Here is a 25726-nt window from a genome sequence, read left to right on the forward strand (position 1 = left end):
CAGGAATGGTTCAAAACAGAGACAGTACGTAGAGTCAGTCTTCTTGTCCTTAAGTCGGCATTGTGCCTTTTGTATTTAATTCCGATGCAATTTCTGTGTTTCATCGTCAATAAGAAGGTCCAAGGGATACAGTAAACCTGGAGTGTAGCATCGGAATCTATAACTAGTGGCACAGGAATGGTTCAAATCACAGACAGTAAGAAGAGTCAGTCTTCGTGTACTTAAGTCGGCATTTTGCCTTTTGTATTTAATTCCGATGCAATTTCTGTGTTTCATCGTCAATAAGAAGGTCCAAGGGATACAGTAAACCTGAAGTGAAGAATCGGAATCTATAACTAGTGTCACAGGAATGGTTCAAAACATAGTCAGTAAGAAGAGTCAGTCTTCTTGTACTTAAGTCGGCATTGTGCCTTTTCCATTTAATTCCGATGCAATTTCTGTGTTTCATCGTCAATAACAAGGTCCAAGGGATACAGTAAACCTGGAGTGAAGCATCGGAATATATAACTAGTGTCAATGGAATGGTTCAAAACATAGACAGTAAGAAGAGTCAGTCTTCTTGTACTTAAGTCGGCATTGTGCTTTTGTATTTAATTCCGATGCAATTTCTGTGTTTCATCGTCAATAAGAAGGTCCAAGGGATACAGTAAACCTCAAGTGAAGCATCGGAATCAATAGCTAGTGTCACAGGAATGGTTCAAAACATAGTCAGTAAGAAGAGTCAGTCTTCTTGTACTTATGTCGGCATTGTGCTTTTTGTATTTAATTCCGATGCAATTTGTGTGTTTCTTCGTCAATAAGAAGGTCCAAGGGATACAGTAAACCTGGAGTGAAGCATCGGAATCTATAACAAGTGTCACAGGAATGGTTCAATACATAGTCAGTAAGAAGAGTCAGTCTTCTTGTCCTTAATTCGGCATTGTGCCTTTTGTATTTAATTCCGATTCAATTTCTGTGTTTCAGCGTCAATAAGAAGGTCTAAGGGATACAGTAAACCAGAAGTGAAGCATCGGAATCTATAACGAGTGTCACCGGAATGGTTCAAAACAGAGACAGTACGTAGAGTCAGCCTTCTTGTCCTTAAGTCGGCATTGTGCCTTTTGTATTTAATTCCGATGCTATTTCTGTGTTTCATCGTCAATAAGAAGGTCCAAGGGATACAGTAAACCTGGAGTGTAGCATCGGAATCTATAACTAGTGTCACAGGAATGGTTCAAATCATAGACAGTAAGAAGAGTCAGTCTGCGTGTACTTAAGTCGGCATTTTGCCTTTTGTATTTAATTCCAATGCAATTTCTGTGTTTCATCGTCAATAAGAAGGTCCAAGAGATACAGTAAACCTGAAGTGAAGCATCGGAATCTATAACTAGTGTCACAGGAATGGTTAAAACATAGTCGGTTAGAAGAGTCAGTCTTCTTGTACTTAAGTCGGCATTGTGCTTTTTGTACTTAATTCCTATGCAATTTCTGTGTTTCATCGTCAATAACAAGGTCCAAGGGAAACAGTAAACCTGAAGTGAAACATCGGAATCTATAACTAGTGTCACAGGAACGGATCCAAACATAGACAGTAGGAAGAGTCGGTCTTCTTGTACTTAAGGCGGCATTGTGCCTTTTGTATTTAATTCCGAAGCCATTTCTGTGTTTCATCGTCAATAAGATAGTCAGAGGGATACACTAAACGTGAAGTGAAGCATCGGAATCTATAGCTAGTGTCACAGGAATTGTTCAATACATAGTCAGTAAGAAGAGTTAGACTTCTTGTACTTAAGTTGGCATTGTGCCTTTTGTATTTAATTCCGATGCAATTTGTGTGTTTCTTCGTCAATAAGAAGGTCCAAGGGATACAGTAAACCTGGAGTGAAGCATCGGAATCTATAACTAGTGTCATAATAATGGTACAAAACATAGACAGTAAGAAGACTCAGTCTTCCTGTACTTAATTCGGCATTGTGAGTTTTGTATTTAATTCCGATGCAATTTCGGTGTTTCATCGTCACTAAGAAGGTGGAAGGGATACAGTAAACCTGAAGTGAAGCATCGGAATCTATAACTAGTGTCACAGGAATGGTTCAAAACATAGTCAGTAAGAAGAGTCAGTCTTCTTGTACTTAAGTCGGCATTGTGCCTTTTCTATTTAATTCCGATGCAATTTCTGTGTTTCATCGTCAATAACAAGGTCCAAGGGATACAGTAAACCTGTAGTGAAGCATCGGAATCTATAACTAGTGCCAATGGAATGGTTCAAAACATAGACAGTAAGAAGAGTCAGTCTTCTTGTACTTAAGTAGGCATTGTGCCTTTTGTATTTCATTCCGATGCAATTTCTGTGTTTCATTGTCAATAAGAAGGTCCAAGGGATACAGTAAACCTGGACCGAAGCATCGGAATCTATAATTAGTGTCATAGGAATGGTTTAAAACATAGACAGTAAGAAGAGTCAGTCTTCTTGTACTTAAGTCGGCATTGTGCCTTTTGTATTTAATTCCGATGCAATTTCTGTGTTTCATCGTCAATAAGAAGGTCCAATGTATACAGTTAACCTAAAGTGAAACATCGGAATCTATTACTAGTGACACAGGAATGGTTCAAAACATAGTCAGTAGGAAGAGTCAGACTTCATGTACTTAAGTCGGCATTGTGCCTTTTGTATTCAATACCGATAAAATTTCTGTGTTTCATCGTCAATAAGAAGGTCCAAGGGATACAGTAAACCTCAATGAAGCATCGGAATCTATAACTAGTGTCACAGGAATGGTTCAAAACATAGACAGTAAGAAGAGTCAGTCTTCGTGTACTTAAGTCGGCATTGTGCCTTTTGTATTTAATTCCGAAGCCATTTCTGTGTTTCATCGTCAATAAGAAAGTCAGACGGATACACAAAACTGAAGTGAGGCATCGGAATCTATAGCTAGTGTCACAGGAATGGTTCAAAACATAGGCAGTAACAAGAGTCAGTCTTCTTGTACTTAAGTCGGCATTGTGCCTTTTGCATTTAATTCCGATGCAATTTCTGTGTTTCATCGTCAATAAGAAGGTCCAAGGGATACAGTAAACCTGAAGTGAAGTATCGGAATCTATAACTAGTGTCACACTAATGGTTCAAATCAAAGTCAGTAGGAAGAGTCAGTCTTCTTGTCCTTAAGTCGGCATTGTGCCTTTTGTATTTAATTCCGCTGCAATTTCTGTGTTTCATCGTCAATAAGGAGGTCCAAGGGATACAGTAAACCTCAAGTGAAGCATCGGAATCTATAACTAGAGTCACAGGAATTTTTCAAAACATAGACAGTAAGAAGAGTCAGTCCTCTTGTACTAAGTCGGCATTATGCCTTTTGTATTTAATTCCGAAGCCATTTCTGTGTTTCATCGTCAATAAAAAAGTCAGAGGGATACACTAAACCTGAAGTGAAGCATCGGAATCTATAACGAGTGTCACAGGAATGGTTCAAAACAGAGATAGTTCGAAGAGTCAGTCTTCTTGTCCTTAAGTCGGCATTGTGCCTTTTGTATTTAATTCCGATGGAATTTCTGTGTTTCATCGTCAATAAGAAGGTCCAAGGGAGACTTTGCACATCAAGTGAAACATCGGAATCTATAACTAGTGTCAGAGGAATCGTTCAAAACATAGTCAGTAGGAAGAGTCGGTCTTCATGTACTTAGTCGGCATTGTGCCTTTTGTATTTAATACAGATTCAATTTCTGTGTTTCATCGTCAATAAGAAGGTCCAAGGGATACAGTAAACCTCAAGAGAAGCATCGGTATCAATAACTAGTGCCACAGGAATGGTTCAAAACATAGTCAGTAGGAAGAGTAGGTCATCATGTACTTAAAGCGCCATTGTGCCTTTTGTACTAAATTCCGATGCAATTTCTGTGTTTCATCGTCAATAAGAAGGCACAATGGTTACAGTAAACCTCAAGTGAAGCATCGGAATCTATAACTAGTGTCACAGGAATTGTTCAAAACATAGACAGTAAGAAGAGTCAGTCCTGTTGTACTTAAGTCGGCATTGTGCCTTTTGTATTTAATTCCGAAGCCATTTCTGTGTTTCATCGTCAATAAGAAAGTCAGAGGGATACACTAAACGTGAAGTGAAGCATCGGAATCTATAGCTAGTGTCACAGGAATGGTTCAATACATAGTCAGTAAGAAGAGTAAGACTTCTTGTACTTAAGTTGGCATTGTGCCTTTTGTATTTAATTCCGATGCAATTTGTGTGTTTCTTCGTCAATAAGAAGGTCCAAGGGATACAGAAAACCTGGAGTGAAGCATCGGAATCTATAACTAGTGTCATAATAATGGTTCAAAACATAGATAGTAAGAAGACTTAGTCTTCCTGTACTTAATTCGGCATTGTGCCTTTTGTATTTAATTCCGATGCAATTTCAGTGTTTCATCGTCAATAAGAAGGTGGAAGGGATACAGTAAACCTGAAGTGAAGCATCGGAATCTATAACTAGTGTCACAGGAATGGTTCAAATCATAGTCAGTAAGAAGAGTCAGTTTTCTTGTACTTAAGTCGGCATTGTGCCTTTTCTATTTAATTCCGATGCAATTTCTGTGTTTCATCGTCAATAACAAGGTCCAAGGGATACAGTAAACCTGTAGTGAAGCATCGGAATCAATAACTAGTGCCAATGGAATGGTTCAAAACATAGACAGTAAGAAGAGTCAGTCTTCTTGTACTTAAGTCGGCATTGTGCCTTTTGTATTTAATTCCGATGCAATTTCTGTGTTTCATTGTCAATAAGAAGGTCCAAGGGATACAGTAAACCTGGACCGAAGCATCGGAATCTATAACTAGTGTCATAGGAATGGTTCAAAACATAGACAGTAAGAAGAGTCAGTCTTCTTGGACTTAAGTCGGCATTGTGCCTTTTGTATTTAATTCCGATGCAATTTCTGTGTTTCATCGTCAATAAGATGGTCCAAGGTATACAGTTAACCTAAAGTGAAGCATCGGAATCTATTACTAGTGACACAGGTATGGTTCAAAACATAGTCAGTAGGAAGAGTCAGACTTCATGTACTTAAGTCGGCATTGTGCCTTTTGTATTCAATACCGATAAAATTTCTGTGTTTCATCGTCAATAAGAAGGTCCAAGGGATACAGTAAACCTCAATGAAGCATCGGAATCTATAACTAGTGTCACAGGAATGGTTCAAAACATAGACAGTAAGAAGAGTCAGACTTCTTGTACTTAAGTCGGCATTATGCCTTTTGTATTTAATTCCGAAGCCATTTCTGTGTTTCATCGTTAATAAGAAAGTCAGACGGATACACTAAAACTGAAGTGAGGCATCGGAATCTATAGCTAGTGTCACAGGAATGGTTCAAAACATAGGCAGTAACAAGGGTCAGTCTTCTTGTACTGAAGTCGGCATTGTGCCTTTTGCATTTAATTCCGAGGCAATTTCTGTGTTTCATCGTCAATAAGAAGGTCCAAGGGATACAGTAAACCTGAAGTGAAGTATCGGAATCTATAACTAGTGTCACACTAATGGTTCAAATCAAAGTCAGTAGGAAGAGTCAGTCTTCTTGTCCTTAAGTCGGCATTGTGCCTTTTGTATTTAATTCCGATGCAATTTCTGTGTTTCATCGTCAATAAGGAGGTCCAAGGGATACAGTAAACCTCAAGTGAAGCATCGGAATCTATAACTAGTGTCACAGGAATTGTTCAAAACATAGACAGTAAGAAGAGTCAGTCCTCTTGTACTAAGTCGGCATTATGCCTTTTGTATTTAATTCCGAAGCCATTTCTGTGTTTCATCGTCAATACGAAAGTCAGAGGGATACACTAAACCTGAAGTGAAGCATCGGAATCTATAGCTAGTGTCACAGGAATGGTTCAAAACATAGTCAGTAAGATGAGTAAGACTTCTTCTACTTAAGTCGGCATTGTGCCTTTTGTATTTAATTCCGATGCAATTTGTGTGTTTCCTCGTCAATAAGAAGGTCCAAGGGTTACAGTAAACCTGGAGTGAAGCATCGGAATCTATAACTAGTGTCACAATAATGGTTCAAAACATAGACAGTAAGAAGAGTCAGTCTTCTTGTACTTAAGTCGGCATTGTGCCTTTTGTATTTAATTCCGATGCAATTTCTGTGTTTCTTCGTCAATAAGAAGGTCCAAGGGATACAGTAAACCTGGAGTGAAGCATCCGAATCTATAACAAGTGTCACTGGAATGGTTCAAAACATAGTCAGTTAGAAGAGTCAGTCTTCTTGTCCTTAATTCGGCATTGTGCCTTTTGTATTTAATTCCGATTCAATTTCTGTGTTTCAGCGTCAATAAGAAGGTCTAAGGGATACCGTAAACCAGAAGTGAAGCATCGGAATCTATAACGAGTGTCACAGGAATGGTTCAAAACAGAGACAGTACGTAGAGTCAGTCTTCTTGTCCTTAAGTCGGCATTGTGCCTTTTTTATTTAATTCCGATGCAATTTCTGTGTTTCATCGTCAATAAGAAGGTCCAAGGGATACAGTAAACCTGGAGTGTAGCATCGGAATCTATAACTAGTGTCACGGGAATGGTTCAAATCATAGACAGTAAGAAGAGTCAGTCTTCGTGTATTTAAGTCGGCATTTTGCCCTGTTGTATTTAATTCCGATGCAATTTCTGTGTTTCATCGTCAATAAGAAGGTCCAAGGGATACAGTAAACCTGAAGTGAAGCATCGGAATCTATAACTAGTGTCACAGGAATGGTTCAAAACATAGTCGGTTAGAAGAGTCAGTCTTCTTGTACTTAAGTCGTCATTGTGCTTTTTCTATTTAATTCCGATGCAATTTCTGTGTTTCGTCGTCAATAACAAGGTCCAAGGGAAACAGTAAACCTGGAGTGAAGCATCGGAATCTATAACTAGTGTCACAGGAATGGTTCAAAACATAGACAGTAAGAAGAGTCAGTCTTCTTGTACTTAAGTCGGCATTGTGCATTTTCTATTTAATTCCGATGCAATTTCTGTGTTTCATCGTCAATAACAAGGTCCAAGGGAAACAGTAAACCTTGAGTGAAGCATAGGAATCTATAACTAATGTCAATGGAATGGTTCAAAACATAGACAGTAAGAAGAGTCATTCATCTTGTACTTAAGTCGTCATTGTGCCTTTTGTATTTAATTCCGATGCAATTTCTGTGTTTCATCGTCAATATGAAAGTCAGACGGATACACTAAACCTGAAGTGAGGCATCGGAATCTATAGCTAGTGTCACAGGAATGGTTCAAAACATAGGCAGTAACAAGAGTCAGTCTTCTTATACTTAAGTCGGCATTGTGCCTTTTGCATTTAATTCCGATGCAATTTCTGTGTTTCATCGTCAATAAGAAGGTCCAAGGGATACAGTAAACCTGAAGTGAAGTATCGGAATCTATAACTAGTGTCACACTAATGATTCAAATCAAAGTCAGTAGGAAGAGTCAGTCTTCTTGTCCTTAGTCGGCATTGTGCCTTTTGTATTTAATTCCGAAGCCATTTCTGTGATTCATCGTCATTAGGAAAGTCAGAGGGATACACTAAACATGAAGTGAAGCATCGGAATTCTATAGCTAGTGTCACAGGAATGGTTCTAAACATAGTCAGTAAGAAGAGTCAGTCTTCTTGTACTTAAGTCGGCATTGTGCCTTTTGTATTTAATTCCGATGCAATTTCTGTGTTTCATCGTCAATAAGAAGGTCCACGGGATTCAGTAAACCTGTAGTGATGCATCGGAATCTATAACTAGTGTCACAGGAATGGTTCAAAGCATAGTCAGTAGGAAGAGTCGGTCTTCATGTACTTAAGCCGGCATTGTGCCTTTTGTATTTAATTCCGATTCAATTTCTGTGTTTCAGCGTCAATAAGAAGGTCCAAGGGATACAGTAAACCCGAAGTGAAGCATCGGAATCTATAACGAGTGTCACAGGAGTGGTTCAAAACAGAGACAGTTCGAAGAGTCAGTCTTCTTGTCCTTAAGTCGGCATTGTGCCTTTTGTATTTAATTCCGATGCAATTTCTGTGTTTCATCGTCAATAAGAAGGTCCAAGGCATACAGTAAACCTGAAGTGAAGCATCGGAATCTGTAACTAGTGTCACAGGAATGGTTCAAAACATAGACAGTAAGAAGAGACAGTCTTCGTGTACTTAAATCGGCATTGTGCCTTTTGTATTTAATTCCGATGCAATTTCTGTGTTTCATCACCAACAAGAAGTCCAAGGGATACAGTAAACTTGGATTGTAGCATCGGAATCTGTAACTAGTGTCACAGGAATGGTTCAAAACATAGACAGTAAGAAGAGACAGTCTTCGTGTACTTAAGTCGGCATTTTCCCTTTTGTATTTAATTCCGATGCAATTTCTGTGTTTCATTGTCAATAAGAAGGTCCAAGGGATACAGTAAACCATGAGCGAAGCATCAGAATCTATAACTAGTGTCACAGGAATGGTTCAAAACATAGACAGTAAGAAGAGTCAGTCTACTTCTACTTAAGCCGGCATTGTGCTTTTTGTATTTAATTCCGATGCTATTTCTGTGTTTCATCGTCAATAAGATGGTCCAAGGGAGACAGTTAACATCAAGTGAAACATCGGAATCTATAACTAGTGTCAGAGGAGTGATTCAGACCATAGTCAGTAGGAAGAGTCGGTCTTCATGTACTTAAGTCGGCATTGTGCCTTTTGTATTTAATACCGATACAATTTCTGTGTTTCATCGTCAATGAGAAGGTCCAAGGGTTACAGTATACCTCAAGAGAAGCATCGGTATCAGTAACTAGTGCCACAGGAATGGTTCAAAACATAGTCAGTAGGAAGAGTAGGTCATCATGTTCTAAAGTCGGCATTGTGCCTTTTGTATTTAATTCCGATGCAATTTCTGTGTTTCATCGTCAATAAGAAGGTCCAAGGGATACAGTAACCCTCAAGTGAAGCATCGGAATCTATAACTAGTGTCACAGGAATTGTTCAAAACATAGACAGTAAGAAGAGTCAGTCCTCTTGTACTTAAGTCGGCATTATGCCTTTTGTATTTAATTCCGAAGCCATTTCTGTGTTTCATCGTCAATAAGAAAGTCAGAGGGATACACTAAACCTGAAGTGAAGCATCGGAATCTATAGCTAGTGGCACAATAATGGTTTAAAACATAGACAGTAAGAACAGTCAGTCTTCTTGTACTTAAGTCGGCATTGTGCCTTTTCTATTTAATTCCGATGCAATTTCTGTGTTTCATCGTCAATAACAAGGTCCAAGGGATACAGTAAACCTGGAGTGAAGCATCGGAATCTATAATTAGTGTCAATGGAATGGTCCAAAACGTAGACAGTAAGAAGAGTCAGTGTTCTTGTACTTAAGTCGGCATTGTGCCTTTTGTATTTAATTCCGATGCAATTTCTGTGTTTCATTGTCAATAAGAAGGTCCAAGGGATACAGTAAACCTGGAGCGAAGCATCGGAATCTATAACTAGTGTCACAGGAATGGTTCAAAACATAGACAGTAAGAATAGTCAGTCTTCTTGTACTTTAGTCGGCATTGTGCCTTTTGTATTTAATTCCGATGCAATTTCTGTGTTTCATCGTCAATAAGAAGGTCCAAGGTATACAGTTAACCTCAAGTGAAACATCGGAATCTATTACTAGTGACACAGGAATGGTTCAAAACATAGTCAGTAGGAAGAGTCAGACTTCATGTACTTAAGTACGGCATTGTGCCTTTTGTATTTAATACCGATAAAATTTCTGTGTTTCATCGTCAATAAGAAGGTCCAAGGGATACAGTAAACCTTAATGAAGCATCGGAATCTATAACTAGTGTCACAGGAATGGTTCAAAACATAGACAGTAAGAAGAGTCAGTCTTCTTGTACTTAGTCGGCATTGTGCCTTTTGTATTTAATTCCGAAGCCATTTCCGTGTTTCATCGTCAATAAGAAAGTCTGAGGGATACACTAAACTTGAAGTGAAGCATCGGAATCTATAGCTTGTGTCACAGGAATGGTTCAAAACATTGTCAGTAACAAGAGTCAGTCTTCTTGTACTTAAGTCGGCATTGTGCCTTTTGTAATTAATACCGATGCAATTTGTGTGATTCTTCGTCAATAAGAAGGTCCATGGGATACAGTAAACCTGGAGTGATGCATCGGAATCTATAACTAGTGTCACAGGAATGGTTCAAAACATAGACACTAAGAAGAGTCAGTCTTCTTATACTTAATTCGGCATTGTGCCTTTTGTATTTATTTCCGATGCAATTTCTGTGTTTCATCGTCAACAAGAAGGTCCAACGGATATAGTAAACCTGAAGCGAGGCATCGGAATCTATAACTAGTGTCACAGGAATGGTTCAAAACATAGACAGTAGGAAGAGTCAGTCTTCTTGTACTTAAGTCGGCATTGTGCCTTTTGTATTTAATTCCGATTCAATTTCTGTGTTTCAGCGTCAATAAGAAGGTCCAAGGGATACTTTTAACCCGTAATGAAGCATCGGAATCTATAACGAGTGTCACAGGAATGGTTCAAAACATAGACAGTAGGAAGAATCAGTCTTCTTGTACTGAAGTCGGCATTGTGCCTTTAGTATTTAATTCCGATGCAATTTCTGTGTTCCATCGTCAATAAGAAGGTCCAAGGGATACAGTAAACCTAAAGTGTAGCATCGGAATCTATAACTAGTGTCACAGGAATTTTTCAAATCATAGACAGTAAGAAGAGTCAGTCTTCGTGTACTTATGTCGGCATTTTGCCTTTTGTATTTAATTCCGAAGCAATTTCTGTGTTTCATCGTCAATAAGAAGGTCCAAAGGATACAGTAAACCTGAAGTGATGCATCGGAATCTATAACTAGTGTCACAGGAATGGTTCAAAACATAGTCAGTAAGAAGAGTCAGTCTTCTTGTACTTAAGTCGGCATTGTGCATTTTCTAATTAATTCCGATGCAATTTCTGTGTTTCATCGTAAATACGAAGGTCCAAGGGATACAGTAAACCTCAAGTGAAGCATCGGTATCTATAACTAGTGTCACAGGAATGGTTCAAATCATGGTCAGTAGGAAGAGTCGGTCATCATGTACTTAAGTCGGCATTGTGCATTTTGTATTTGATTCCGATGCAATTTATGTGCTTCATTGTTAATAAGAAGGTCCAAGGGATACAGTAAACCTGGAGCGAAGCATCGGAATCTATAACTAGTGTCACAGGAATGGTTCAAAACATAGACAGTAAGAAGAGTCAGCCATCTTGTACTTAAGTCGGCATTGTGCCTTATGTATTTAATTTCGATGCAATTTCTGTGTTTCATCGTCAATAAGAAGGTCCAAGGTATACAGTAACCTCAAGTGAAACATCGGAATCTATAACTAGTGTCACAGGAATGGTTCAAAACATAGTCAGTAGGAAGAGTCAGACTTCATGTACTTCAGTCGGCATTGTGCGTTTTGTATTTAATACCGATACAATTTCTGTGTTTCATTGTCAATAAGAAGGTCCAAGGGATACAGTAAACCTCAAGTGAAGCATCGGAATCTATAACTAGTGTCACAGGAATGGTTCAAAACATTGTCAGTAGGAAGAGTCAGTCATCATGTACTTAAGTCGGCATTGTGCCTTTTGTATTTGATTCCGATGCAATTTCTGTGTTTCATCGTCAATAAGAAGGTCCAAGGGATACAGTAACCTCAAGTGAAACATCGGAATCTAGAACTAGTGTCACAGGAATGGTTCAAAACATAGACAGTAAGAAGAGTCAGTCTTCTTGTACTTAAGTCGGCATTGTGCCTTTTGTATTTTATTCCGAAGCCATTTCTGTGCTTCATCGTCAATAAGAATTTCAGAGGGATACACTAAACCTGAAGTGAAGCATCGGATCTATAGCTAGTGTCACAGGAATGGATCAAAACATAGTCAGTAACAAGAGTCAGTCTTCTTGTACTTAAGTCGGCATTGTGCCTTTTGTATTTAATACCGATGCAATTTGTGTGTTTCTTCGTCAATAAGAAGGTCCAAGGGATACAGTTAACCTGAAGTGATGCATCGGAATCTATAACTAGTGTCACAGGAATGGTTCAAAACATAGTCAGTAAGAAGAGTCAGTCTTCTTGTACTTAAGTCGGTATTGTGCCTTTTGTATTTAATTCCGATGCAATTTCTGTGTTTCATCGACAATAAGAAGGTCCACGGGATACAGTAAACCTGAAGTGAGGCATCGGAATCTATAACTAGTGTCACAGGAATGGTTCAAAGCATAGTCAGTATAAAGGGTCGGTCTTCATGTACTTAAGCCGGCATTGTGCCTTTTGTATTTAATTCCGATTCAATTTCGGTGTTTCAGCGTCAATAAGAAGGTCCAAGGGATACAGTAAACCAGAAGTGAAGCATCGGAATCTATAACTAGTGTCACAGGAATGGTTCAAAACATAGTCAGTAAGAAGAGTCAGTCTTCTTGTCCTTAATTCGGCATTGTGCCTTTTGTATTTAATTCCGATGCAATTTCTGTGTTTCATCGTCAATAAGTAGGTCCACGGGATACAGTAAACCTGAAGTGAGGCATTGGAATCTATAACTAGTGTCACAGGAATGGTTCAAACATAGTCAGTAGGAAGAGTCGGTCTTCATGTACTTAAGCCGGCATTGTGCCTTTTGTATTTAATTCCGATTCAATTTCTGTGTTTCAGCGTCAATAAGAAGGTCCAAGGGATACAGTAAACCAGACGTGAAGCATCGGAATCTATAACGAGTGTCACAGGAATGGTTCAAAACAGAGACAGTTCGAAGAGTCAGTCTTCTTGTCCTTAAGTCGGCATTGTGCCTTTTGTATTTAATTCCGATGCAATTTCTGTGTTTCATCGTCTATACGAAGTTCCAAGGGATACAGTAAACCTGAAGTGATGCATCGGAATGTATAACTAGTGTCACAGGAATGGTTCAAAACATAGTCGGTTAGAAGAGTCAGTCTTCTTGTACTTAATTCGGCATTGTATTTTTCTATTTAATTCCGATGCAATTTCTGTGTTTCTTCGTCAATAACAAGGTCCAAGGGAAACAGTAAACCTGGAGTGAAGCATCGGAATCTATAACTAGTGTCACAGGAATGGTTCAAAACATAGACAGTAAGAAGAGTCAGTCTACTTCCACTTAAGTCGGCATTGTGCCTTTTGTATTTAATTCCGATGCAATTTCTGTGTTACATCGTCAATAAGAAGGTCCAAGGGAGACATTTAACATCAAGTGAAACATCGGAATCTATAACTAGCGTCAGAGGAATCGTTCAAAACATAGTCAGTAAGAAGAGTCAGTCTTCTTGTACTTAAGTCGGCATTGTGCCTTTTGTATTTAATTCCGATGCAATTTCTGTGTTTCATCGTCAATAACAAGGTCCAAGGGATACAGTAAACCTGTAGTGAAGCATCGGAATCTATAACAAGTGTCAATGGAATGGTTCAAAACAAGACAGTAAGAAGAGTCAGTCTTCTTGTACTTAAGTCGGCATTGTGCCTTTTGTATTTAATTCCGATGCAATATCTGTGTTTCATTGTCAATAAGAAGGTCCAAGGGATACAGTAAACCTGGACCGAAGCATCGGAATCTATAACTAGTGTCATAGGAATGTTTCAAAACATAGACAGTAAGAAGAGTCAGTCTTCTTGTACTTAAGTCTGCATTGTGCCTTTTGTATTTAATTCCGATGCAATTTCTGTGTTACCTTGTCAATAAGAAGGTCCAAGGTATACAGTTAACCTAAAGTGAAACATCGGAATCTATTACTAGTGACACAGGAATGGTTCAAAACATAGTCAGTAGGAAGAGTCAGACTTCATGTACTTAAGTCGGCATTGTGCCTTTTTATTTAATACCGATAAAATTTCTGTGTTTCATCGACAATAAGAAGGTCCAAGAGATACAGTAAACCTCAATGAAGCATCGGAATCTGTAACTAGTGTCACAGGAATGGTTCAAAACATAGTCAGTTGGAAGAGTCGTTCTTCATGTACTTAAGTCGGCATTGTACCTTTTGTATTTAATTCCGATGCAATTTCTGTGTTTCTTTGTCAATAAGAAGGTCCAAGGGTTCCAGTAAACCTGAAGTGAAGCATCGGAATCTATAACTAGTGTCACAGGAATGGTTCAAACCATAGACAGTAGGAAATGTCAGTCTTCTTGTACTTAAGTCGGCATTGTGCCTTTTGTATTTAATTCCGAAGCCATTTCTGTGTTTCATCGTCAATAAGAAAGTCAGACGGATACACTAAACCTGAAGTGAGGCATCGGAATCTATAGCTAGTGTCACACAAATGGTTCAAAACATAGCCAGTAACCAGAGTCAGTCTTCTTGTAGTTAAGTCGGCATTGTGCCTTTTGCATTTAATTCCGATGCAATTTCTGTGTTTCATCGTCAATAAGAAGGTCCAAGGGATACAGTAAACCTGAAGTGAAGTATCGGAATCTATAACTAGTGTCACACTAATGGTTCAAATCAAAGTCAGTAGGAAGAGTCAGTCTTCTTGTCCTTAAGTCGGCATTCTGCCTTTTGTATTTAATTCCGATTCAATTTCTGTGTTTCATCGTCAATAAGAAGGTCCAAGGGATACAGTAAACCTGGAGTGTAGCATCGGAATCTGTAACTAGTGTCACAGGAATGGTTCAAAACATAGACAGTAAGAAGAGACTGTCTTCTTGTCCTTAAGGTGGCATTGTGCCTTTTGTATTTAATTCCGATGCAATTTCTGTGTTTCATCGTCAATAAGAAGGTCCAAGGGATACAGTAAACCTGGAGTGTAGCATCGGAATCTGTAACTAGTGTCACAGGAATGGTTCAAAACATAGACAGTAAGAAGAGACAGTCTTCGTGTACTTAAGTCGCGCATTTTCCCTTTTGTATTTAATTCCGATGCAATTTCTGTGTTTCATTGTCAATAAGAAGGTCCAAGGGATACAGTAAACCTGGAGGTAAGCATCAGAATCTATAACTAGTGTCACAGGAATGGTTCAAAACATAGACAGTAAGAAGAGTCAGTCTACTTCTACTTAAGTCGGCATTGTGCCATTTGTATTTAATACCGATACAATTTCTGTGATTCATCGTCAATGAGAAGTTCCAAGGGATACAGTATACCTCAAGAGAAGCATCGGTATCAATAACTAGTGCCGCAGGAATGGTTCAAAACATAGTCAGTAGGAAGAGTAGGTCATCATGTTCTTAAGTCGGCATTGTGCCTTTTGTATTTAATTCCGATGCAATTTCTGTGTTTCATCGTCAATAAAAAGGTCCAAGGGATATAGTAAACCTCAAGTGAAGCATCGGAATCTATAACTAGTGTCACAGGAATTGTTCAAAACATAGACAGTAAGAAGAGTCAGTCCTCTTGTACTTAAGTCGGCATTATGCCTTTTGTATTTAATTCCGAAGCCATTTCTGTGTTTCATCGTCAATAAGAAAGTCAGAGGGATACACTAAACCTGAAGTGAAGCATCGGAATCTACAGCTAGTGGCACAATAATGGTTCAAAACATAGACAGAAAGAACAGTCAGTCTTCTTGTACTTAAGTCGGCATTGTGCCTCTTGTATTTAATTCCGATGCAATTTCGGTGTTTCATCGTCAATAAGAAGGTCCAAGGGATACAGTAAACATGAAGTGAAGCATCGGAATCTATAACTAGTGTCACAGGAATGGTTCAAAACATAGTCAGTAAGAAGAGTCAGTCTTCTTGTACTTAAGTCGGCATTGTGCCTTTTCTATTTAATTCCGATGCAATTTCTGTGTTTCATCGTCAATAACAAGGTCCAAGGGATACAGTAAACCTGGAGTGAAGCATCGGAATCTATAACTAGTGTCAATGGAATGGTTCAAAACGTAGACAGTAAGAAGAGACAGTCTTCTTGTACTTAAGTCGGCATTGTGCCTTTTGTATTTAATTCCGATGCAATTTCTGTGTTTCATTGTCAATAAGAAGGTCCAAGGGATACAGTAAACCTGGAGCGAAGCATCGGAATCTATAACTAGTGTCACAGGAATGGTTCAAAACATAGACAGTAAGAAGAGTCAGTCTTCTTGTACTTAAGTCGGCATTGTGCCTTTTGTATTTAATTCCGATGCAATTTCTTTGTTTCATCGTCAATAAGAAGGTCCAAGGTATACAGTTAACCTCAAGTGAAACATCGGAATCTATTACTAGTGACACAGGAATGGTTCGAAGCATAGTCAGTAGGAAGAGTCAGACTTCATGTACTTAAGTCGGCATTGTGCCTTTTGTATTTAATACCGATAAAATTTCTGTGTTTCATCGTCAATAAGAAGGTCCAAGGGATACAGTAAACCTCAATGAAGCATCGGAATCTTTAACTAGTATCACAGGAATGGTTCAAAACATAGACAGTAAGAAGAGTCAGTCTTCTTGTACGTAGTCGGCATTGTGCCTTTTGTATTCAATTCCGCAGCCATTTCCGTGTTTCATCGTCAATAAGAAAGTCAGAGGGATACACTAAACTTGAAGTGAAGCATCGGAATCTATAGCTAGTGTCACAGGAATGGTTCAAAACATTGTCAGTAACAAGAGTCAGTCTTCTTGTACTTAAGTCGGCATTGTGCCTTTTGTATTTAATACCGATGCAATTTGTGTGATTCTTCGTCAATAAGAAGGTCCAACGGATATAGTAAACCTGAAGCGAGGCATCGGAATCTATAACTAGTGTCACAGGAATGGTTCAAAACGTAGTCAGTGGGAAGAGTCAGTCTTCATGTACTTAAGTCGGCCTTGTGCCTTTTGTATTTAATTCCGATACAATTTCTCTGTTTCATCGTCAATAAGATGGTCCAAGGGATACAGTAAACCTGAAGTGAAGCATCGTAATCTATAACGAGTGTCACAGGAATGGTTCAAAACATAGACAGTAGGAAGAGTCAGTCTTCTTGTACTTAAGTCGGCATTGCGCCTTTTGTATTTAATTCCGATTCAATTTCTGTGTTTCAGCGTCAATAAGAAGGTCCAAGGGATACAGTAAACCCGTAATGAAGCATCGAATCTATAACGAGTGTCACAGGAATGGTTCAAAACATAGACAGTAGGAAGAATCAGTCTTCTTGTACTTAAGTCGGCATTGTGCCTTTTGTATTTAATTCCGATGCAATTTCTGTGTTTCATCGTCAATAAGAAGGTCCAAGGGATACAGTAAACCTGGAGTGTAGCATCGGAATCTATAACTAGTGTCACAGGAATGGTTCAAATCATAGACAGTAAGAAGAGTCAGTCTTCGTGTACTTAAGTCGGCATTTTGCCTTTTGTATTTAATTCCGAAGCAATTTCTGTGTTTCATCGTCAATAAGAAGGTCCAAAGGATACAGTAAACCTGGAGTGATGCATCGGAATCTATAACTAGTGTCACAGGAATGGTTCAAAACATAGACAGTAAGAAGAGTCAGTCTTCTTGTACTTAATTCGGCATTGTGCCTTTTGTATTTAATTCCGCTGCAATTTCTGTGTTTCATCGTCAATAAGAAGGTCCAAGGGATACAGTAAACCTGAAGTGAAGTATCGGAATCTATAACTAGTGTCACACTAATGGTTCAAATCAAAGTCAGTAGGAAGAGTCAGTCTTCTTGTCCTTAAGTCGGCATTCTGCCTTTTGTATTTAATTCCGATTCAATTTCTGTGTTTCATCGTCAGTAAGAAGGTCCAAGGGATACAGTAAACGTGGAGTGTAGCATCGGAATCTGTAACTAGTGTCACAGGAATGGTTCAAAACATAGACAGTAAGAAGAGACAGTCTTCGTGTACTTAAGTCGGCATTGTGCCTTTTGTATTTAATTCCGATGCAATTTCTGTGTTTCATCGTCAATAAGAAGGTCCAAGGGATACAGTAAACCTGAAGTGAAGTATCGGAATCTATAACTAGTGTCACACTAATGGTTCAAAACAAAGTCAGTAGGAAGAGTCAGTCTTCTTGTCCTTAAGGTGGCATTGTGCCTTTTGTATTTAATTCCGATGCAATTTCTGTGTTTCATCGTCAATAAGAAGGTCCAAGGGATACAGTAAACCTGGAGTGTAGCATCGGAATCTGTAACTAGTGTCACAGGAATGGTTCAAAACGTAGACAGTAAGAAGAGACAGTCTTCGTGTACTTAAGTCGGCATTTTCCCTTTTGTATTTAATTCCGATGCAATTTCTGTGTTTCATTGTCAATAAGAAGGTCCAAGGGATACAGTAAACCTGGTGGTAAGCATCAGAATCTATAACTAGTGTCACAGGAATGGTTCAATTCATAGACAGTAAGAAGAGTCAGTCTACTTCTACTTAAGTCGGCATTGTGCCATTTGTATTTAATTCCGATGCAATTTCTGTGTTTCATCGTCAATAAAAAGGTCCAAGGGATACAGTAAGCCTCAAGTGAAGCATCGGAATCTATAACTAGTGTCACAGGAATTGTTCAAAACATAGACAGTAAGAAGAGTCAGTCCTCTTGTACTTAAGTCGGCATTATGCCTTTTGTATTTAATTCCGAAGCCATTTCTGTGTTTCATCGTCAATAAGAAAGTCAGAGGGATACACTAAACCTGAAATGAAGCATCGGAATCTATAGCTAGTGGCACAATAATGGTTCAAAACATAGACAGAAAGAACAGTCAGTCTTCTTGTACTTAAGTCGGCATTGTGCCTTTTGTATTTAATTCCGATGCAATTTCGGTGTTTCATCGTCAATAAGAAGGTCCAAGGGATACAGTAAACATAAAGTGAAGCATCGGAATCCATAACTAGTGTCACAGGAATGGTTCAAAACATAGTCAGTAAGAAGAGTCAGTCTTCTTGTACTTAAGTCGGCATTGTGCCTTTTCTATTTAATTCCGATGCAATTTCTGTGTTTCATCGTCAATAACAAGGTCCAAGGGATACAGTAAACCTGGAGTGAAGCATCGGAATCTATAACTAGTGTCAATGGAATGGTTCAAAACGTAGACAGTAAGAAGAGTCAGTCTTCTTGTACTTAAGTCGGCATTGTGCCTTTTGTATTTAATTCCGATGCAATTTCTGTGTTTCATTGTCAATAAGAAGGTCCAAGGGATACAGTAAACCTGGAGCGAAGCATCGGAATCTATAACTAGTGTCACAGGAATGGTTCAAAACATAGACAGTAAGAAGAGTCAGTCTTCTTGTACTTAAGTCGGCATTGTGCCTTTTGTATTTAATTCCGATGCAATTTCTGTGTTTCATCGTCAATAAGAAGGTCCAAGGTATACAGTTAACCTCAAGTGACACATCGGAATCTATTACTAGTGACACAGGAATGGTTCAAAGCATAGTCAGTAGGAAGAGTCAGACTTCATGTACTTAAGTCGGCATTGTGCCTTTTGTATTTAATACCGATAAAATTTCTGTGTTTCATCGTCAATAAGAAGGTCCAAGGGATACAGTAAACCTCAATGAAGCATCGGAATATTTAACTAGTGTCACAGGAATGGTTCAAAACATTGTCAGTAACAAGAGTCAGTCTTCTTGTACTTAAGTCGGCATTGTGCCTTTTGTAATTAATACCGATGCAATTTGTGTGATTCTTCGTCAATAAGAAGGTCGAAAGGATAGAGTAAACCTGAAGTGAAGCATCGGAATCTATAACTAGTGTCACAGGAATGGTTCAAAACATAGTCAGTAGGAAGAGTCAGTCTTCTTGTACTTAAGTCGGCATTGTGCATTTTCTAATTAATTCCGATGCAATTTCTGTGTTTCATCGTAAGTAAGAAGGTCCAAAGGATACAGTAAACCTCAAGTGAAGCATCGGTATCTATAACTAGTGTCACTGGAATGGTTCAAATCATGGTCAGTAGGAAGAGTCGGTCATCATGTACTTAAGTCGGCATTGTGCCTTTTGTATTTGATTCCGATGCAATTGATGTGCTTCATTGTCAATACGAAGGTCCAAGGGATACAGTAAACCTGGAGCGAATCATCGGAATCTATAACTAGTGTCACAGGAATGGTTCAAAACATAGACAGTAAGAAGAGTCAGCCTTCTTGTACTTAAGTCGCGCATTGTGCCTAATGTATTTAATTTCGATGGAATTTCTGTGTTTCAGCGTCAATAAGAAGGTCCAAGGTATACAGTTAACCTCAAGTGAAACATCGGAATCTATAACTAGTGTCACAGGAATGGTTCAAAACATAGTCAGTAGGAAGAGTCAGCCTTCTTGTACTTAAGTCGGCATTGTGCCTTATGTATTTAATTTCGATGGAATTTCTGTGTTTCATCGTCAATAAGAAGGTCCAAGGTATACAGTTAACCCAAGTGAAACATCGGAATCTATAACTAGTGTCACAGGAATGGTTCAAAACATAGTCAGTAGGAAGAGTCAGACTTCATATACTTAAGTCGGCATTGTGCCTTTTCTATTTGATTCCGATTCAATTTCTGTGTTTCATCGTCAATAAGAAGGTCCAAGGGATACAGTAACCTCAAGTGAAACATCGGAATCTATAACTAGTGTCACAGGAATGGTTCAAAATATAGACAGTAAGAAGAGTCACTCTTCTTGTACTTAAGTCGGCATTGTGCCTTTTGTATTTTATTCCGAAGCCATTTCTGTGCTTCATCGTCAATAAGAATTTCAGAGGGATACACTAAACCTGAAGTGAAGCATCGGATCTATAGCTAGTGTCACAGGAAGGGTTCAAAACATAGTCAGTAACAAGAGTCAGTCTTCTTGTACTTAAGTCGGCATTGTGCCTTTTGTATTTAATACCGATGCAATTTGTGTGTTTCTTCGTCAATAAGAAGGTCCAAGGGATACAGTAAACCTGAAGTGATGCATCGGAATCTATAACTAGTGTCACAGGAATGGTTCAAAACATAGACAGTAAGAAGAGTCAGTCTTCTTGTACTTAATTCGGCATTGTGCCTTTTGTATTTAATTCCGATGCAATTTCTGTGTTTCATCGTCAACAAGAAGGTCCAAGGGATACAGTAAACCTGATGCGAGGCATCGGAATCTATTACTAGTGTCACAGGAATGGTTCAAAACATAGTCAGTAGGATGTGTCGGTCTTCATGTACTTAAGTCGGCATTGTGCCTTTTGTATTTAATTCCGATGCAATTTCTGTGTTTCATCGTCAATAAGAAGGTCCAAGGGATACAGTAATCCTGAAGTGAAGCATCGTAATCTATAACGAGAGTCACAGGAATGGTTCAATACATAGACAGTAGGAAGAGTCAGTCTTCTTGTACATAAGTCGGCATTGTGCCTTTTGTATTTAATTCCGATTCAATTTCTGTGTTTCAGCGTCAATAAGAAGGTCCAAGGGATACAGTAAATCTGAAGTGAAGCATCGGAATCTATAACGAGTGTCACAGGAATGGTTCAAAATATAGACAGTAGGAAGAGTCAGTCTTGTTGTACTTAAGTCGGCATTGTGCCTTTTGTATTTCATTCCGATGCAATTTCTGTGTTTCATCGTCAATAGGAAGGTCCAAGGGATACAGTAAACCTGGAGTGTAGCATCGCAATCTATAACTAGTGTTACAGGAATGGTTCAAATCATAGACAGTAAGAAGAGTCAGTCTTCTTGTACTTAAGTCGGCATTGTGCCTTTTGAATTTAATTCTGAAGCAATTTCTGTGTTTCATCGTCAATAAGAAGGTCCAAGGGATACAGTAAACCTGAAGTGATGCATCGGAATCTATAACTAGTGTCACAGGAATGGTTCAGAACATAGTCAGTAAGAAGAGTCAGTCTTCTTGTACTTAAGTAGGCATTGTGCCTTTTCTATCTAATTCCGATGCAATTTCTGTGTTTCATCGTCAATAAGAAGGTCCAAGGGATACAGTAAACCTCAAGTGAATCATCGGTATCTATAACTAGTGTCACAGGATTGGTTCAAAACATAGTCAGTAGGAAGAGTCGGTCATCATGTACTTAAGTCGGCATTGTGCCTTTTGTATTTGATTCCGATGCAATTTCTGTGTTTTATCGTCAATAAGAAGGTCCAAGGGATACAGTAAACCTCAAGTGAAGCATCGGAATCTATAACTAGTGTCACAGGAATGGTTCAAAACATAGTCAGTAGGTAGAGTCGGTCATCATGTACTTAAGGCGGCATTGTGCCTTTTTTATTTGATTCCGATGCAATTTCTCTGTTTCATCGTCAATAAGAAGGTCCAAGGGATACAGTAATCCTCAAGTGAAGCATCGGAATCTATAACTAGTGTCAGAGGAATGGTTCAAAATATAGACAGTTAGAAGAGTCAGTCATCTTGTACTTAAGTCGGCATTGTGCCTTTTGTATTTTATTCCGAAGCCATTTCTGTGTTTCATCGTCAATAAGAATTTCAGAGGGATACACTAAACCTGAAGCGAAGCATCGGATCTATAGCTAGTGTCACAGGAATGGTTCAAAACATAGTCAGTAACAAGAGTCAGTCTTCTTGTACTTAAGTTCGCATTGTGCCTTTTGTATTTAATACCGATGCAATTTGTGTGTTTCTTCGTCAATAAGAAGGTCCAAGGGATACAGTAAACCTGAAGTGATGCATCGGAACCTATAACTAGTGTCACAGGAATGGTTCAAAACATAGACTGTAAGAAGCGTCAGTCTTCTTGTACTTAATTCGGCATTGTGCCTTTTCTATTTAATTCCGATGCAATTTCTATGTTTCATCGTCAATAAGAAGGTCCAAGGGATACAGTAAACCTGATGCGAGGCATCGGAATCAATTACTAGTGTCACACGAATGGTTCAAAACATAGTCAGTAGGATGTGTCGGTCTTCATGTACTTAAGTCGGCATTGTGCCTTTTGTATTTAATTCCGATGCAATTTCTGTGTTTCATCGTCAATAAGAAGGTCCAAGGGATACAGTAAACCTAAAGTGAAGCATCGGAATCTATAACGAGTGTCACAGGAATGGATCAAAACATAGACAGTAGGAAGAGTCAGTCTTCTTGTACTTAACTCGGCATTGTGCCTTTTGTATTTAATTCCGATGCAATTTCTGTGTTTCATCATCAATAAGAAGGTCCAAGGGATACAGTAAACCTGGAGTGTAGCATCGGAATCTGTAACGAGAGTCACAGGAATGGTTCAAAACATAGACAGTAGGAAGAGTCAGTCTTCTAGTACATAAGTCGGCATTGTGCCTTTTGTATTTAATTCCGATTCAATTTCTGTGTATCAGCGTCAATAAGAAGGTCCAAGGGATACAGTAAACCTGAAGTGAAGCATCGGAATCTATAACGAGTGTCATAGGAATGGATCAAAACATAGACAGTAGGAAGAGTCAGTCTTCTTGTACTTATCTCGGCATTGTGCATTTTGTATTTAATTCCGATGCAATTTCTGTGTTTCATCATCAATAAGAAGGTCCAAGGGATACAGTAAACCTGAAGTGAAGCATCGGAATCTATAACTAGTGTCACAGGAGTTGTTCAAAACATAGTCAGTAAGAAGAGTTAGTCTTCTTGTACTTAAGTCGGCATTGTCCCTTTTCTATTTCATTCCGATGCAATTTCTGTGTTTCATCGTCAATAACAAGGTCCAAGGGAAACAGTAAACCTGGAGTGAAACATCGGAATCTATAACTTGTGTCAATGGAATGGTTCAAAACATAGACAGTAAGAAGAGTCAGTCCTCTTGTACTTACGTCGGCAGTGTGCTTTTGTATTTAATTCCGATGCAATTTCTGTGTTTCATCGTCAATAAGAAGGTCCAAGGGATACAGTAAACCTGGAGTGAAGCATCGGAATCTATAACTGGTGTCACAGTAATGGTTCAAATCATAGACAGTAAGAAGAGTCAGTCTTCTTGTACTTAAGTCGGCATTGTCCCTTTTGTATTTAATTCCGAAGCAATTTCTGTGTTTCATCGTCATTAAGAAGGTCCAAGGGATACTGTAAACCTCAAGTGAAGCATCGGTATCTATAACTAGTGTCACAGGAATGGTTCAAAACATAGTCAGTAGGAAGAGTCGGTCATCATGTAATTAAGTGGGCATTGTGCCTTTTGTATTTGATTCCGATGCAATTTCTGTGTTTCATCGTCAATAAGATGGTCAGAGGGATACAGTAAACCTGAAGTGAAGCATCGGAATCTATAGCTAGTGTCACAGGAATGGTTCAAACATAGTCACAAAAATGTGTCAGTCTTCTTGTCCTTAAGTCGGCATTGTGCTTTTTGTATTTAATGCCGATGCAATTTATGTGTTTCATTGTCAATAAGAAGGTCCAAGGGATACAGTAAACCTGGAGCGAAGCATCGGAATCTATAACTAGTGTCACAGGAATGGTTCAAAACATAGACAGTAAGAAGAGTCAGTCTTCTTGTACTTAATTCGGCATTTTGCCTTTTGTATTTAATTCCGAAGCAATTTCTGTGTTTCATCTTCAATAAGAAGGTCCAAGGGATACAGTAAACCTGGAGCGAAGCATCGGAATCTATAACTAGTGTCACAGGAATGGTTCAAAACATAGTCAGTAAGAAGAGTCAGTCTTCTTGTACTTAAGTCGGCATTGTGCCTTCTCTATTTAATTCCGATGCAATTTCTGTGTTTCATCGTCAATAACAAGGTCCTAGGGAAACAGTAAACCTGGAGTGAGGCATCGGAATCTATAACTAGTGTCAATGGAATGGTTCAAAGCATAGACAGTAAGTAGAGTCAGTCCTCTTGTACTTACGTCGGCAGTGTGCTTTTGTATTTAATTCCGATGCAATTTCTGTGTTTCATTGTCAATAAGAAGGTCCAAGGGAAACAGTAAAAATGGAGTGAAGCATCGGAATCTATAACTGGTGTCACAGTAATGGTTCAAATCATAGACAGTAAGAAGAGTCAGTCTTCTTGTACTTAAGTCGGCATTGTGCCTTTTGTATTTAATAGCGAAGCAATTTCTGTGTTTCATCGTCAATAAGATGGTCCAAGGGATACAGTAAACCTGAAGTGATGCATCGGAATCTGTAACTAGTGTCACAGGAATGGTTCAAAACATAGTCAGTAAGAAGAGTCAGTCTTCTTGTACTTAAGTCGGCATTGTGCCTTTTCTATTAAATTCCGATGCAATATCTGTGTTTCATCGTCATTAAGAAGGTCCAACGGATACAGTAAACCTCAAGTGAAGCATCGGTATCTATAACTAGTGTCACAGGAATGGTTCAAAACATAGTCAGTAGGAAGAGTCGGTCATCATGTACTTAAGTCGGCATTGTGCCTTTTGTATTTGATTCCGATGCAATTTCTGTGTTTCATCGTCAATAAGAAGGTCCAAGGGATACAGTAAACCTCAAGTGAAGCATCGGAATCTATAACTAGTGTCACAGGAATGGTTCAAATCATAGTCAGTAGGAAGAGTCAGACTTCATGTACTTAAGTCGGCATTGTGCCTTTTGTATTTAATACCGATACAATAATTGTGTTTCATCGTCAATAAGAAGGTCCCAGGGATACAGTAAACCTCAAGTGAAGCATCGGAATCTATAACTAGTGTCACAGGAATGGTTCAAAACATAGTCAGTAGGAAGAGTCGGTCATCATGTACTTAAGTCGGCATTGTGCCTTTTTTATTTGATTCCGATGCAATTTCTGTGTTTCATCGTCAATAAGAAGGTCCAAGGGATACAGTAAACCTCAAGTGAAGCATCGGAATCTATAACTAGTGTCACAGGAATGGTTCAAAACATAGACAGTAAGAAGAGTCAGCCTTCTTGTACTTAAGTCGGCATTGTGCCTTATGTATTTAATTTCGATGGAATTTCTGTGTTTCAGCGTCAATAAGAAGGTCCAAG

Source organism: Schistocerca serialis, chromosome 12 (genome assembly GCF_023864345.2).
Source record: "Schistocerca serialis cubense isolate TAMUIC-IGC-003099 chromosome 12, iqSchSeri2.2, whole genome shotgun sequence".
Classification (NCBI taxonomy): domain Eukaryota; kingdom Metazoa; phylum Arthropoda; class Insecta; order Orthoptera; family Acrididae; genus Schistocerca; species Schistocerca serialis.